This window comes from Periplaneta americana, chromosome 13 (genome assembly GCF_040183065.1).
Source record: "Periplaneta americana isolate PAMFEO1 chromosome 13, P.americana_PAMFEO1_priV1, whole genome shotgun sequence".
NCBI classification, from domain to species: domain Eukaryota; kingdom Metazoa; phylum Arthropoda; class Insecta; order Blattodea; family Blattidae; genus Periplaneta; species Periplaneta americana.
The window spans coordinates 3,389,937-3,405,289 of NC_091129.1; the positions used below are offsets into that span (position 1 = coordinate 3,389,937).

Here is a 15,353-nt window from a genome sequence, read left to right on the forward strand (position 1 = left end):
GCACAAGCCACTATTATCAACAGTAATCTCACTAGACGTTTTGATTTATCTAGAGAAAATCAAAACTCGTGTGGGATTTAATTGACTATTACACGATTAGAAGAAAGTATATAAAGATTAGAAGTAACAAAGTACTCCAATACAATAAAATATTAATTGACTTACGAAAATACAACTGTCTTCAAATGTATTATTGTACCATCTCAACATTACAAATATTACGCTAGATGCATGCTAGATGGCAGTAGTGAGCAATGCCTTCTCGTTGAGAAGTTCTCGATCTATTATACACGATGGCAATGTTACTAGTCAAGAAGGCTTTGTTGATTCAGTTTCATTTTTATTAAAATGCAACATTCCACTTCAATTATCTGAATCCCAGTAATCAACGTCACTTGACAGATGATTTTCAATAAATCTTAATATTAAACAATCTCTGCTATGTGGCTATCCATAATATCATATAGCAGAAGCTATAACATAACCTAACTAATATACACAAGTATTAGAAAAGTTTTAATTAACGACGATGATATAAAAAAATAAACATGAATAATTTTAAAAGGAATAATTATTGAATGTACAATTTTCAAATTTGAATGTATATGGTGGTTCAATTGATGTTATATTGGACGTGTGCGTAATAGAAGTGGAACTCGTTGATTTAGGCCTACATGGTGTATTCAACTTATTCAGAATTTCCGAATGAATAATTTTAAAAGGAATAATTATTGAATGTACAATTTTCAAATTTGAATGTAGTTGGTGGTTCAATTGATGTTATATTGGACGTGTGCGTAATAGAAGTGGAACTCGTTGATTTAGGCCTATATGGTGTATTCAACTTATGCAGGATTTCAGAATGGCGCTCTTCATTTATTTGTAAATCGGATTTCAGAAGATGCATAGGTATGATCAGTCATTTTTATTAATTCTTGTTCTTGAATGCCAATGCGAGTCATATTTGAAACTGCTGTGCATCGACTGGAGTGGTTTGTAATTATATATATATATATATATATATATATATATATATATATATATATATTGTGCGAGATCGTGCGTATTTGCTTGTTTTCCGCACAGAACCAATACGCGATAAGTGTGAAATACCACATTCAGTATTCCCAACGTAACACACATAACAATTTCCCTCTTCTTACCGCTTAGGGGAGACTGTACTGAATTTTGGTGAAAATTTCGAAAATGAGATTTTAGCTCTATTAAATACTTTAATATGTTAAGAATATAAATATGTAAAAATAAAACCTAATTTTTGGATGTAAGTGTCCCTTTTTTAGGATTTTTGACAGCTGTGCATAGGTCGAGCCACTCCCACTTTCGTTTCTTCTCTGCTGTCACTGATATAATGCGATATATCTTTGGAACTATGGGGAAAGAATTTATGAACGTACTCCAGTCGTGTAGGGAATTGAATATTTGTGCTATTGGCGACTCTGCTGACTTCGTGCCTAACTTCAGATCAAAATAACACATGGTTATTTGTTTGAATGCAACATGGGTCGTCTGAAAAAGTTTGGGAAGAGAAAATTTTTTGGAAACCAATGGAAAAATAAAGATGGTAGTGTAAATACTGTAAATAAGTGTAAAAACAATGTGAGTGAGTCCGTGAACAGTGTAAATATTAGTGTAGAAACTGTAAATACTAGTGTAGAAAATGTAAATAGTAGTGTAAGTGCAACACCACTTGTAGATAGTAGGCCTAAGGATTGTGAAACAACACCAGCTAGTGCTTCTAATATAAAACTTGCTTCATCGAAGAAACTGTTTGTTGATCTGTGTAAAGATGAGTCTGACAATAGTTTCGTGGCAGGCAAACAAAAAACTGGTTACCTTCTTGTTGATATTGAACTTCTGTCTGAAGCTATATCTGGTTTTGTACAGTGTAAATAATGTAGCAGCACAAACTGTATTTCAGTTTTAGAAAATAGTAATTCTCGTAGGGTTTTAGCTTGTAGATTAGTGCTAGTGTGCAAAAACTGTGGAGAAGAACATACGTTTCCTTCCTCTAAATATACAAACAATGGGTATGAGGTGAATTTGAGATTTGTATATAGTATGCGTTGCATAGGAAAGGGAAGTGCTGCTAGTAAAGTTTTGTGCTCTGTATTGAATCTTCCCAAACCACCTACAAGATTCCAGAAAGTAACTGAAGTTATAGAAAGGTCTCTTGGAGAAGTGGCAACAGAGTACATGGTTGAGGCAGCAAAGGAAGCAGTTCAAGAAAATGCTGGTTCAACAGATATTGCTATTGCTATAGATGGGAGCTGGCAAAAGCGTGGCCACACTTCACTGAACGGTGTGGTCACAGCAACTAGCATAGACAATGGTAAGGTTGTAGATGTGGTATGCCTAACTAAATATTGTCATGGCTGTGTAGTGACAAAGAACAAAGTTGATCACACTAGCAACTGTGTTAAAAACTTTGATGGAGCAAGTGGAACGATGGAAGTTGAAGGAGCGGTGCAGATTTTCAAGAGATCTATAGAAGAAAGGGGTGTGAGGTATTCCACTTACCTCGGAGATGGAGACAGTAGAGGTTTCCAACAAGTTGTGAATGAGAAACCATATGGTGAACATTTTAAAATTGAAAAATGGGAATGTTTAAGACATGTACAGAAGAGGATGGGCAATCGACTGAGAAAATTAGTGAAAGATATGAAAGGGCAAAAACTAGCTGATGGTAAGATCATTGGGGGTTGACAAAAGACGCAATTGATTTATTGCAGCTGTATTATGGCAATGCTATCAGAAATAATACAGATGATATAAATAAAATGAAGTGGGCTGTGTGGGCAACATATTTCCACAAGTTGTCAACCGACGAGCAACCTCACCACCAGCTGTGCCCTAAGGGACCAGACTCTTGGTGTAAATACAATGTGGATCAATCAACATATAAACATCATGGATTACCAGTAGAAGTGATGACAAAATTGAAGCCAATATACAGAGACCTTGCTCATCCAGACCTCCTGAAGAAGTGTGTACACGGATTGACACAAAATCCAAATGAATCCTTCAAAAATTTGGTGTGGTTGAGGGTTCCAAAAACTACATTTGTGGGCTTGAAAACTTTGAAAGCAGGAGTCTATGACGCAGTAATCAGTTTTAATGTAGGCAACATAGGACGAGCTAAAGTGTTACAAAATTTAGGTATAGCACCGGGTTATAATACATTGACATTTCTCAGAGAGTTGGATGATATTCGAGTGGCAAAGGCAGATCAGGCAGTTGAATTGATGTCCAAGGCAGCAAGACAGAAGAAGAGAAACCTCAAAAGAAGAAGAGAAGATGAGGAGGCCAACAATCCAGATTATGGAGCTGAAAAATTTTGAAAGGTATATGTAAACTTTAAATGCAATTTTCTCATTTTTAATTTTTTCAATGTGTAAGTGCACTTCACTAAGAAACTACTAAAGTTAGAAAGCTGAAATTTTGTATGCTCCTTCCCTAGACAGAGCTCTTCAATCGCAAGCAAAAATTTTTGTGTATAGTTTCAAAATTTTTTCTTGGCGAAAAATTTTCTGTTGAAAATTTCATATAAAATTTAAAGTTAAAAAAAAATAACATTAATTCAAAATAAATTAAATGAGTATTGATTTTTGCTTGCTTTTGCTCACAGAATCATAGATAATAACATATAAAAAATTCAGAAGTCTATCTCCAATATTTCTTTAGTAATGTGCACTTCAACATCACCAATTTAACATAGCAGAGATAGGAGTACCGGCTCAGTACAGTCTCCCCTTGCGCGACATTCATTTTACTGCTTTAGGCTTTTAACATATTATTTTTAGAGACGTTTAACATAGTAATAATTATAAATAGGAAACTTACTACTGCAATTTCACCTAAATTGCAATGTTAATTATTGTTTTTAAATATTTGCAAAAATTAAGTAAAGTCTACTACTACACGAAGCTTATTGCATTCCTGATACAAGTAACATTAAGGAAGCCGTGAAAAAATCAACAAGATTTCAGATGCCGATATTACTGCAATCTGTTATATAAATAATATTGTTAAAATATTAAAATGAAAAATAAATCATTACATAACCATACCGTTTGTTTTAAGTTCGCATTTATAGACTGGGGGGAAAAAAAGACAGACATATCATGGCCTGCTGGAGTATAGTAAACACAGAAAACATTTTACAGCAACAATGTCGAAGAAAGATATTTTGTTGTTCCGAAGTTGACGTCATTAAACAGAAAACAACATGGAGATTTCATTGCAACTAATTAGAAATTCGTCTTTCAGGTATGTAATAAACGATCTTCGCACAAAATAATGTACGATACACGAGCGATATATTTGTTTTCATGTTCTCGGAAATTAAAAAAGCTCAACTACGTTTCGCTTTTTCAATCTTTTCCTCGACCATGAAAACGTCAACATACCGCTCTTGTAACGTATATTACTATTTTGACGTCCAGACCAGCGCAGTTTCAAATGTTGACAAACAAACAAATGCTAGGGACGCGATAAAATTAAACATATGCTAGGGACGCGATAAAATTAAACAAATGCTAGGGACGCGATAAAATTAAACAAATGCTAGGGACGCGGTAAAATTGTGCGATAAGCAGCCATGATTGGTTGAAATACGTCCTTTCGTACCGTTTTATTGGTCAAAAGTAGTATGACGTAGTAGGAGTGTAATAGTCAATATAATCTCAACGTGTAGAACCAATGTTTTAGAAAGCACGACATGGCATTAGTATTGTGTTAATTTAACTTCCTGTATGTAACGTTTTAATGATACTATATTGTACCTTCGATCCGAGTGATGTAGGGGTAAAACGCTCTCCTCTAGAACTAAAGGTTGCGGGTTGATGCTCGGCTGGGGTCTATGGAATTTCAGGACGCAAAAATCCGGAGCGCAAGTCCTTAGGGAGGGATTTTAAGCAGTGTGTTCCATGCAGGGTTTTCCAGCTCGTTAATGACCTCCTAGTGTAAATTAGAGCTTCTGGATTAAATTTTTCTTCTCTCGCATCCTAGTAATACCTGATTTGCATAATAGGTGTCGTTTGAGGCTATGAACTTCCAAATTATCCCTCTGCCTCCTTTCGTAAAATAAGTATACCTAATTAAATTTCTTGTAGTTATTAAAACCTCCGCTAGAGGGTACCGATGTTCCAGAAGTATGGTTCAATGACTGAATGAATATATGAATTAATTTTGTACCCGTGACATACGTAAAAGCGAGTAACATTTTAAAGTATTCCTGCACTTCATTAGTATTTACGTTACTTTACGTATGATCTTCTTGCTGGCAATCCTGTCTCTAAAATCTGGGAGAGATTGCGTTACTAGCATGGCAAGGAATTCGGTTGCCTCCCCAAATGAACCTTATGTAATTCGCAGAGTCGGACATAAGCGCAAAAAAATGCGCATTTGGGCTGAAGAGCACTTCAAAATTCGCGGTTAATTTCCCTGCTAATAGTGTTGAAATGAAATGTGGCAATATAGGCAAAATGAAATGAAAGTATTATGAATTTCCGATATCAGGCGTTTCAGTGTTTTACACATCAACATATAGGGGGCGTAGAACAACAGTACGTTATTTTTTTTTTTACAATTCATTTTTATATTTCAATATGCGTGGTGAATTATTAAATAAGTATATAATAAATTTTCAATCTTAAGACATATGAACTTGCAAATGTTTATTTGCTATTTAATAAGATATATGAACGTTTTCGCCGTTTGGGGCATCTTCAGATATAACAAAAAACATATAATCTGAACCTATAATAATAAATTATGCAAATAACAAAGGATAAAGAACAATGTATGTATGCATTGCATGAGATTCATGAGCTTTATGTAAAATGTGACATAATACAGGATAATTGTTGATATAATCTTTAGATTTTGAAATTGAATTGGACGGATATTTTATACATATAGCTCATGTTACAAAGAAAATATACAATTATGATTAAATTTGTCAATAATGTTAAAATTTATAATGATGATTGATAAAATAGATATTTAAGAGTACTCATTAGTTGAGGATTGTCGTAGAATATACGATAATTTGCGTAGCTGATGTTCGTGTGTTATGTATGTGTTTCATTGAAAAAACGTTCGCTAATGAACGAAATGTTATTTTATGTTGGAGATTGCTGTTTTAATTTATTTATAGTCATATATAAAGTCATTTATAATCAATAAGTTGTCACCAAGTCAGATAATAAATTAAAACAGCAATCTCCAACATAAAATAACATTTCGTTCATTAGCGAACGTTTTTTTCAATGAAACACATACATAACACACGAACATCTGCTACGCAAATTATCGTATATTCTACGACAATCCTCAACTAATGAGTACTCTTAAATATCTATTTTATCAATCATCATTATAAATTTTAACATTATTGACAATTTTAATCATAATTGTATATTTTACTTGTAACATGAGCTATATGTATAAAATATCCGTCCAATTCAATTTCAAAATCTAAAGATTATATCAACAATTATCCTGTATTATGTCACATTTTACATAAAGCTCATGAATCTCATGCATTGCATACATACATTGTTCTTTATTCTTTGTTATTTGCATAATTTATTATTATAGGTTCAGATTATATGTTTTTGTTATATCTGAAGATGCCCCAAACGGCGAAAACGTTCATATATCTTATTAAATAGCAAATAAACATTTGCAAGTTGATATGTCTTAAGATTGAAAATTTATTATATACTTATTTAACAGTATGTTAGTTGCAGTCCTTCCAAGGTCTTATTTGTATTCTAAGGATTAACATTGTCGAATGGTGTAGTGTTCCGAAGATGAATTTTACAGTGACTAAAACAAACAAGGACATTGGCTCTTTAAATTGTATGAGGATTTAAGTTTAGACATGAGGTTAAAATTTAAAAGATAGACTATACAATTTTGTTTAATTAAACTGACGGTGTTCAGCGTGGCACAGAACGGACTGTAATGATCGTAGGAGTGTGAAATCTCGTAGATATGCTAATTGACCAATGCGATCGCGAATTATGCAAAAAAAATAGTTCCAAGTTTCGCCACCAGGTGTAAATATCTAATTCAGCCGTTTCCTCAAATTTTTGCATAACTTTCTTCAGTCCATTAATTGACATGGGACCTCTTCTCAACTGTTTCTTTCGACGATATCCCCTTGATGCAGCGTTTCTATTGTTGTCATTCTGGTAAAACAACTTCATTAGCAGTGCACGGTCTCTCTTCTCAATAGCCATTGCATTTCACAAGGAAAAGTTCAACCTTCTAAATCTTCAAGGAACATTCACTACACTAACGGAATCAACACGCGTTACCAAGCAACAGGGAACTGACACAATGCAATGCAACCGGAAGAATATACTGACGTCAGAGTTACAGACAATTGCACGTTTTGACTGCTTACAGCGCCATAGTTACAGCTTGAACATGTGTGTTTGTTTTCTGTTTTCTTGTATCTACGTGTCTTGAGTGATGCTGGCGTTCTAAACAATAGCGCTGTTCTTCTGAAATGCGTTATGATGGAACACAATGACGGACACTGGAAAGTTTTCTTTTCTCAATCGTACAATCAGGGACTGAAATGCTTTACCTGCAGACTTACTAAAGGCTTTACCAACAACCAAAAATGTATTTAAAAATAGGCTTAAGGACCTTACTAATAGATGGTAATTATACACAGTATTTAAAGGGTGTAAAGATATGTTGTTATTGAAGAGTTGTATCAGTGAATAATTATGTTGTGTCAGTGAAGTGTGTTGTATCAGTGAAGAAGTATGTCGTGTCAGTGAAGTGTGCTGTGTAAGTGAAACGTGTTCCTGTCAGTGAAGCTTTATAGTTTATAGTGGCAGTGCAAAGTATTTGAACAGTGAAATGATTTTGAAGTGTTAGTGAAATCAGGATAGAATCAGTGAAATGTGTCGTAGTTCCATTGCAGTGAGTGAGTTAACAGCGAAATGAGTGTAATGTTGAAAGGTACTTGTGCAGATATGAACATATCATACTCGTGGGTTTTAGTTCGATCTTAGTTTTAAGATACAAATTAGATTTATTTCAAATGTTATTTTAAGTGATCGTTTCATTTAATTTAGGATATTCCCTGTTGTTGTTGTTGTTGTTGTTATTATTATTATTATTATTATTAATTATTGTTAGTATTAATTATTACTATTATTATTAATTGTATTTTTAATTAATAAGTTTATTATTGTCATTATTGAGTGTAATTAGTTACCACTGCCACAGGGTATACACCCACTGCAGTGTGAATAAATACATACATAACCCATATCCTTACAGAGGGAACGATTTGACCAAAAATTACGTTTTTTTTTTCCAATGTACTTATAAATGCATTCTCTTTATATCAGGCAAGCTACTGAAATTCAGAATTGAATAAATGTCCGACCATCAACGTCCCCTTTCATAGCGATATTCTTTTATTTTACAACGCTGCACTCCCGGGATTCGCGGGAGCTGTGAGGCCGATGAATGTCACTTGCAGATTTGCCACGGAGAAAGGTCTCGCGTTCTGCGTAAGGGATTTGAATTCTCTGGTAAAAACCATGATCTATTCTTATCATTTAATTCCACTGCATATTTAATGGTAAAGTTCGTGTCTAAAATCTTTTGAGCCAAGCTACGAGTATTACAAAGTTTATGAAGATTCTGGTCAGTGACAGAGAATATAACATTTATTCCAAATATAAAGCACTGTAATTCTGTTTTTACATGAGAGAGTTCCTTGACATAACATCTGTTGCGAACAGAGTTCGCGGAAAAGTATTCGGATAAGGGAACCACTGTGAAGGCAGTGGATAATTTCCGACAGAAGGACATTATGTTGAAATAAGCGAGTAAATAACCTTTGTAGGCCTTGAGGAGAGAATTGTAGGAATATTTCCGAATGATATAACATTTTCCCTTGAAAGGATTGTCGAAAAGATTTCCTATGAAAACCACGTGTACTGTATAGGCCTACAAAAAGGTATTCACACACTCACACACACACACATTAGGGTGTTTCAAAAATAGAGGGCATAATTTCAGGTATGTATTCCTCACATGTAGACAATACAAAAAGTTCATTACAACATGTGTCCGAAAATCCTTGCTTTCCGAGTTATGGCCCTCAAAACAGTGATATTCACCGGAAACTTTTTCTTCCCGCAAATAGGTGCCGTGACAGAAGATATTAACAGAGGACACTCTAACAGTTGATTCCGAGGCGAAGAGTACACTGAGTGTTGTGTTTGGCGTTGTGCTTGCGACATGTACTGAAATCAGGAGCTGGCAGAAGTACACTTCATGTACGGTAAAGCGGACGGCAATGCTGCGCTGGCTCGTCGTTTGTACCAGGAGAGGTGCCCTAATCGATGGATAGGTAGAGGTGTCCCATTTGCTTGGCCTCCACGCTCACCTGATTTCAACCCTATTGATTTCTGCTTGTGGGGCCATTTAAAATCATTATTGTATTCGTCTTCGGTGCCTGACATGGAATCCCTTCGGAATCGAATTGTGCCAGGTTGTGAGGAAATATGCAATACTCCTGGAATTTGGGATCGTGTCCGCAGGGCCATGAGACATCGATGTGAGGCCTGTATTCAATCAGGAGGTGGACATTTTAGCAGGAAGTGGACATTTTGAACATCTGTTGTAAAGGCAACTACCTGCGGGAAGAAAAACGTTCCGGTGAATATTACTGTTTTGAACGCCATAACTCGGAAACGAAGCATTTCCGGACACATGTTGTAATGAACTTTTCGTACTGTCTACATATGGGGAATACATACCTGAAATTATGCCCTCTATTTTTTAAACACCCTGTATATATGGGCCGGATTTTTATGTAATATCAAGGTGTGAAATATGTACATATTTATATAAGAAAAATAAGCTGAATATGTACCAAAACATGTAAAATCATGAACATATTTAATACCAATATCTGGCAGGTATAGGATAGGTAAGACTCTCTAGTTGTGATTTCAGAGAGCGCGCGACTTTTTTTACCGCACACTTGACACATTAATATTTTTTCCATCTGTAGTGAAAGCTTCGTTCATCGCAATCCATGATTTTATTTTTGTCGTTAGGATTGAAGATACAGGGGCCATTTTAGTTAGTTAAAAGTAGTAGATAAACTCACTTGCACTTTATACTGTAAGTACTATAACTAGAGAACTGAGTGAAATGAATGACACAACAGTACTGCAAGCACTGTTTCGCTTTACTGGATTAGGAGAAAATAAGAGATGTGGGACACATGCATTTTAGCTGCTCCCTGTAAGAAACAAAGTACCTATTAAAACCTCAAACTATAGGCATTTACAAATTGTTTCATTCAGAAGGGTAGGATTATTCCAGCCGAGAATCATACTTTCTAATTGCTCAGAAAATCCCATTTGGGTATAGGTTTACTAAATTTAAAGTAAAGAGGTCAAGCAATAACCTGAAAAGCTATTTATTTTAATCTTTCAACATCTTTCCAGTTTGTTCCTTTACTCCAGATTCTTTTCAAAAGTCGGCTACTTTATTGTGGCTCATGCCAGACTTGACACGGGTTTTCCCTGGAAGGATTAGGAAGAGGGTGGGTAAGGTTGCAAATTGCATGGGGACGACTTGTTAAGACGTGTGCAGAACAGTTATAGTTCGAGACAAATCATGTCGTCCTCGTCCCACTCCACCGCATGAAGGCAACGCTACTTTCTGAGTGATTTTTACAAGAGTATAAGAAAGTTTGCCTTTTGTTCACTGATATTTACACAGGGTGGTATGGGGTGAGTGCCACTATTACTTCCTGGAACTAAGAATGCTATGTTTCGTCCCGAAATATATCCTTTCTTGGGTAGGTAAAAAGGCCTTTTAAATCTGTGCATTTCAAACTGTAAACTTACCCAACAGGAAGTTTTTTTCCCCCCCTTTTAGAGAAGTAAAAACGAATAAAACCCCTAAATATGTAGATTTATGTAATACCAAGCCATGTGGGGCAAATGTGTAAAAATATGTAGTATCAAATTTTAATATATTAATGGTAATTACAAGATTCGCAAAGATTTGTTATTTATATGGTTAGGTTGAAAGGAATATAATATGTAATTACATAAAAATCCGGTCCCTACATATATAGTTAAATACGTTCTTGTGTTAATGTAATGAACGTATTGTCAGTGTCGTATGACGTAAGAAACCATCACGGAGTTGAGAGGAAACAACGCGAAAGACAGGAACTATTAGAGAATCGATCACCACCCCTCGACCAGCCCCTATACCAGCCCACTGTCCACGATTTTAAAGCTGAAAATATTGGCATAGCGGACAATGAACGAATTAACCCTGAATAACAGGAAAGCCTGCGGTAAGGTCACGGATGACATTCTGCTGCAATAAAGTCCTATCCTACATTCACTGTGAATATTAACTTACTGTTCGTTCACTCCAGCGAAGGTATTGCACCAGATCTGAAAAACAAGGAGCAAAATGTCAGACATTCTGATTTGGATTACAAAATGATAATCTCGGGCACATAATAAGAGTGGAAACGAAACAATATGCTTCAAAGTACGAAATTGGCAACAGTGGAGTGAAATATATTAATGAACAAAGTAAATATTATTACATACTAGCCGTACCCGTGCGCTCCGCTGCACCCGTTAGAAATAAATATAAAGTAATTACATAATTAAAATAAGACATTTGATCCAGGGAACTTTCGTGTTTGATAGAAGGATAAATCGTTTAATATGTTACTTAATTTAAATTGTATTTAAAATATTAAAATGCGATCATTTTGATCCAGAGACACTCATTTGGTGCAGTGACAATTCCTTTAACATGTTTCTTAATTGTTATTACCAATTACTTTTGGAAAAGCGAAAATTAACAGAAAAATTTTGGCTACAGATTTATTATTATGTTTATATTATATTATATTATGTAAAAAGTGTGTTGATAACGGATGTACTCGAATTAGAAAGTTTTTAATTTGTTGTGGGAGCTCTTGAATCTCAGGAGGAACAGCTTTTACAACAGCGCAACATAATCTGCTTGGCTCATTACCCAATTTTTTTGCATTGCATTTATTGCATATATATTTTATGTATTTTAACACGATTCAATTGAGCATAGTTAAAATTTGAATTATAAAATAATGGATTGCTAAGCTAACGTACTATTACTGCATACTAAATCAATACACTCTCGTTGTTCGTTAATTATCTGAGATAGAAATGAATTTCTTCATAAACATTATTATAAGAAATGCAGGAAATGAATATACACAATAACCTATAAAAGTTTTCTGTGCATAAGAAGCTATTTTAATCTTACCTGTTCTCAATTCACTCACAAGTTACTGTAATAACATTATAGCATTATGTCCATCCAGAAAAACTACACTTTCCAATGATGAAATAATAATTAATTATACAAATCGGTTAATTTAGCTTCCGATATTACTTCATACAAAAACAGAAACATTGTCTGTAGGCTATGTTTCATAGCTTTCGATTGTTGTGTCCAAGGCCCCTTATAGACGAAGTCATTTGATTTTTATTTCAATACACTGCCATAGATGGCAGTTATTTTAATTTTAAAACTCATTTATCTCATTAAATATCAGTCCTATCAAAATGTGTCAAAGTATAAAACTTATCAGAAATCATTTTTAAAGAAACCTTTGTTATATAACATTTTTCATAAAAATCAATAATAAGCGAGATATTTCGATTTATTTAATTCAGGCCCCCTTATAACCCCCATTTTAAATAAGGTATTTGGAATGCCATATAGCCTAAAATCAAAGTTACAACGAACTTAATTTATATTCCAATTATCATTGAAATCCGTTCAGCCATTATCGCGTGAAAAGGTAACATACAGACAGACAGACAGACAGACATACAAACAAAAATAAAAAAAAAAAATAAAAAAATATTTTCGGTTTCAGGATGGTGAATTATACATGTTAATACCAATTATTTTTAGAAAATCGAAAATTACCAGAAAAATTTTGGCTACAGATTTATTATTAATATAGATTATTCCAGAAATTGGTAGAAAAAGTTTCGACTTTGTGCACTGCACAAATTCTCTAATTTATAGATTTTTTGTGCAGGAAAGAAGATTATAATTCTGATTAATTTATTGTAGGAGTAGTATAAATAATAATAATAATAATAATAATAATAATAATAATAATATAACTTATATAAATAGCAACTGTATGCAAAACTAGAAAACGTAATTAATACGTATGTTAATCATTAAATTGGCAAAGTATCCTATAGGATGCAACAGGTTAATACGCTACATGCTATAATTTTAATGGAAAATAGAAAAAAAAAAATTGTAGGAAAATTAAAATTTCAGGATACTATAATATTGTACAGAATATCTACAATCCTACCATTCCATATTACCTCCAAAAGTACCAGCAAAAAGAGCTTGAAGTAATCGGACTTCTGGTTGGAGCAAGAGGTACCGCTACTCTCTTCATGAAAGATGTGTTTAAGAGGCTTGGAATACCTACATCTATTATTCCGATTGTAACCTTAGCTGCATTGAAAGGATCACCTATATTCGAAATGAAACCTAGTTCATTAGCATTCTTTACTTTTTTTGTAACAATTGCCTCTCTAAAACTAGGTATATTTCCACCAATCACAAAATAGTAATATACGTTACAAGAGCGGTATGTTGACGGTTTCATGGTCGAGGAAAAGATTAAAAAAGCGAAACGTAGTTGAGCTTTTTTAATTTCCGAGAACATGAAAACAAACGTACCGCTCGTGTATCGTACATTATTTTGTGCGAAGATCGTTTATTACATACCTGAAAGACGAATTTCTAATTAGTTGCAATGAAATCTCCATGTTGGTTTCTGTTTAATGACGGCAACTTCGGAACACCAAAATATCTTTCTTCAACATTGTTGCTATAAAATGTTTTCTGTGTTTACTATACTCCAGCAGGCCGTGATATACGTCTGTCTTTTTTTCCCCCCAGTCTATAAATGCGAACTTAAAACAAACGGTAAGGTTATGTAATGATTTATTCTTCATTTTAATATTTTAACAATATTATTTAATAACATATTGCAGTAATAACATCGGCACCTGGAATCTTGTTGATTTTTCACGGCTTCCTTAATGTTACTTGTATCAGGAATGCAATAAGTTTCGTAGAATAGTAGACTTTACTTAATTTTTGCAAATATTTAAAAACAATAATTAACATTGCAATTTAGGTGAAATTGCAGTGGTAAGTTTCCAATTTATAATTATTACTATGTTAAAGGTCTCTAAAAATAATATGTTAAAAGCCTAAAGCAGTAAAATGAATGTCGCGCTTAAGCGGTAAGAAGAGGGAAATTGTTATGTGTGTTACGTTGGGAATACTGAATGTTGTATTTCACACTTACCGCGTATTGGTTCTGTGCGGAAAACAAGCAATACGCACGATCTCGCACAAAAGTATTTGCAGCTATGTACTAGTAGGAGTTTCATTGTCAAAACAAAATTAATGATTCCGTGAACTTGTAAATTTTAAATGGTTAAATACTCTTTGTCCCTTGTGGCAACTCACGAATAGTGAGAAGATTTCTAAATATGGACATTGCAATAGTTGTTTTCTTTACAGTCCGACAAAGTTTAATAAACTATTGTGGGAAATGAAGTTTTGCCAATTTAAGTGTTAACTATAATTTCAATCATTTCTGTACTGGTACTCGTAAATCTATATATATAATTTGAACTGGTAATGGAAATTACGGGAAAACGGCTGAACGGATTTTAATAAATGACCCCTCATTTTGAAGCTTGGAACCCAAAGTTTTTCGGAAAAGTAGTAGTTTTCAGTGAAATGTCAATTTTCCTACATCATTTTCCTTTTTTCCAAAATCCATCTTTCGTCAGTTTTGAGAACTAATTAATTGTATTCACGGCTAACTCGATTGAATTTCAGAACAAAACACACACTGCAATAAACAATAGGCTATTACACGAAGGCCATGACCTGCAGGATTGCCGACACATTTAGAGCTCAATTCAATTTGTTTTTAAAAACTGATTCTGCAGTGTATAATTTTCTGAGTACAGCTGTGTATTGGATATTCAAATCTACGAAACTTGAGGTGGTTTCATGACATTATTACCATTAGAAATTAAATATTATTGTAGTTAATATCATGATGCATCTATTTTTCATTAATTGTACATAATATTGATGCTATATTGATGACATGAAAGTGAAACGTTTTGTGGTCATGTAAGTAAATGTAGAGAATATCTTAATTTAGATCTTCATTTCTATAATTTACTGAGTGG

The 15,353-nt window shown here is 33.9% G+C and overlaps 1 protein-coding gene across 2 annotated transcripts in view; it reads right to left on the reverse strand.

Moving 5' to 3' along the window:
- The window catches only part of LOC138711687 (uncharacterized), a 1,209,687-nt gene that overhangs the window by 787,149 nt on the left and 407,185 nt on the right, over positions 1–15,353 (reverse strand). For both annotated transcript variants that reach the window (XM_069842817.1, XM_069842816.1), the window contains exon 4: positions 11,455–11,489. The gene's annotated coding sequence lies outside the window, so the exon portion shown is untranslated. The remainder of the gene's footprint in view (positions 1–11,454; positions 11,490–15,353) is intronic.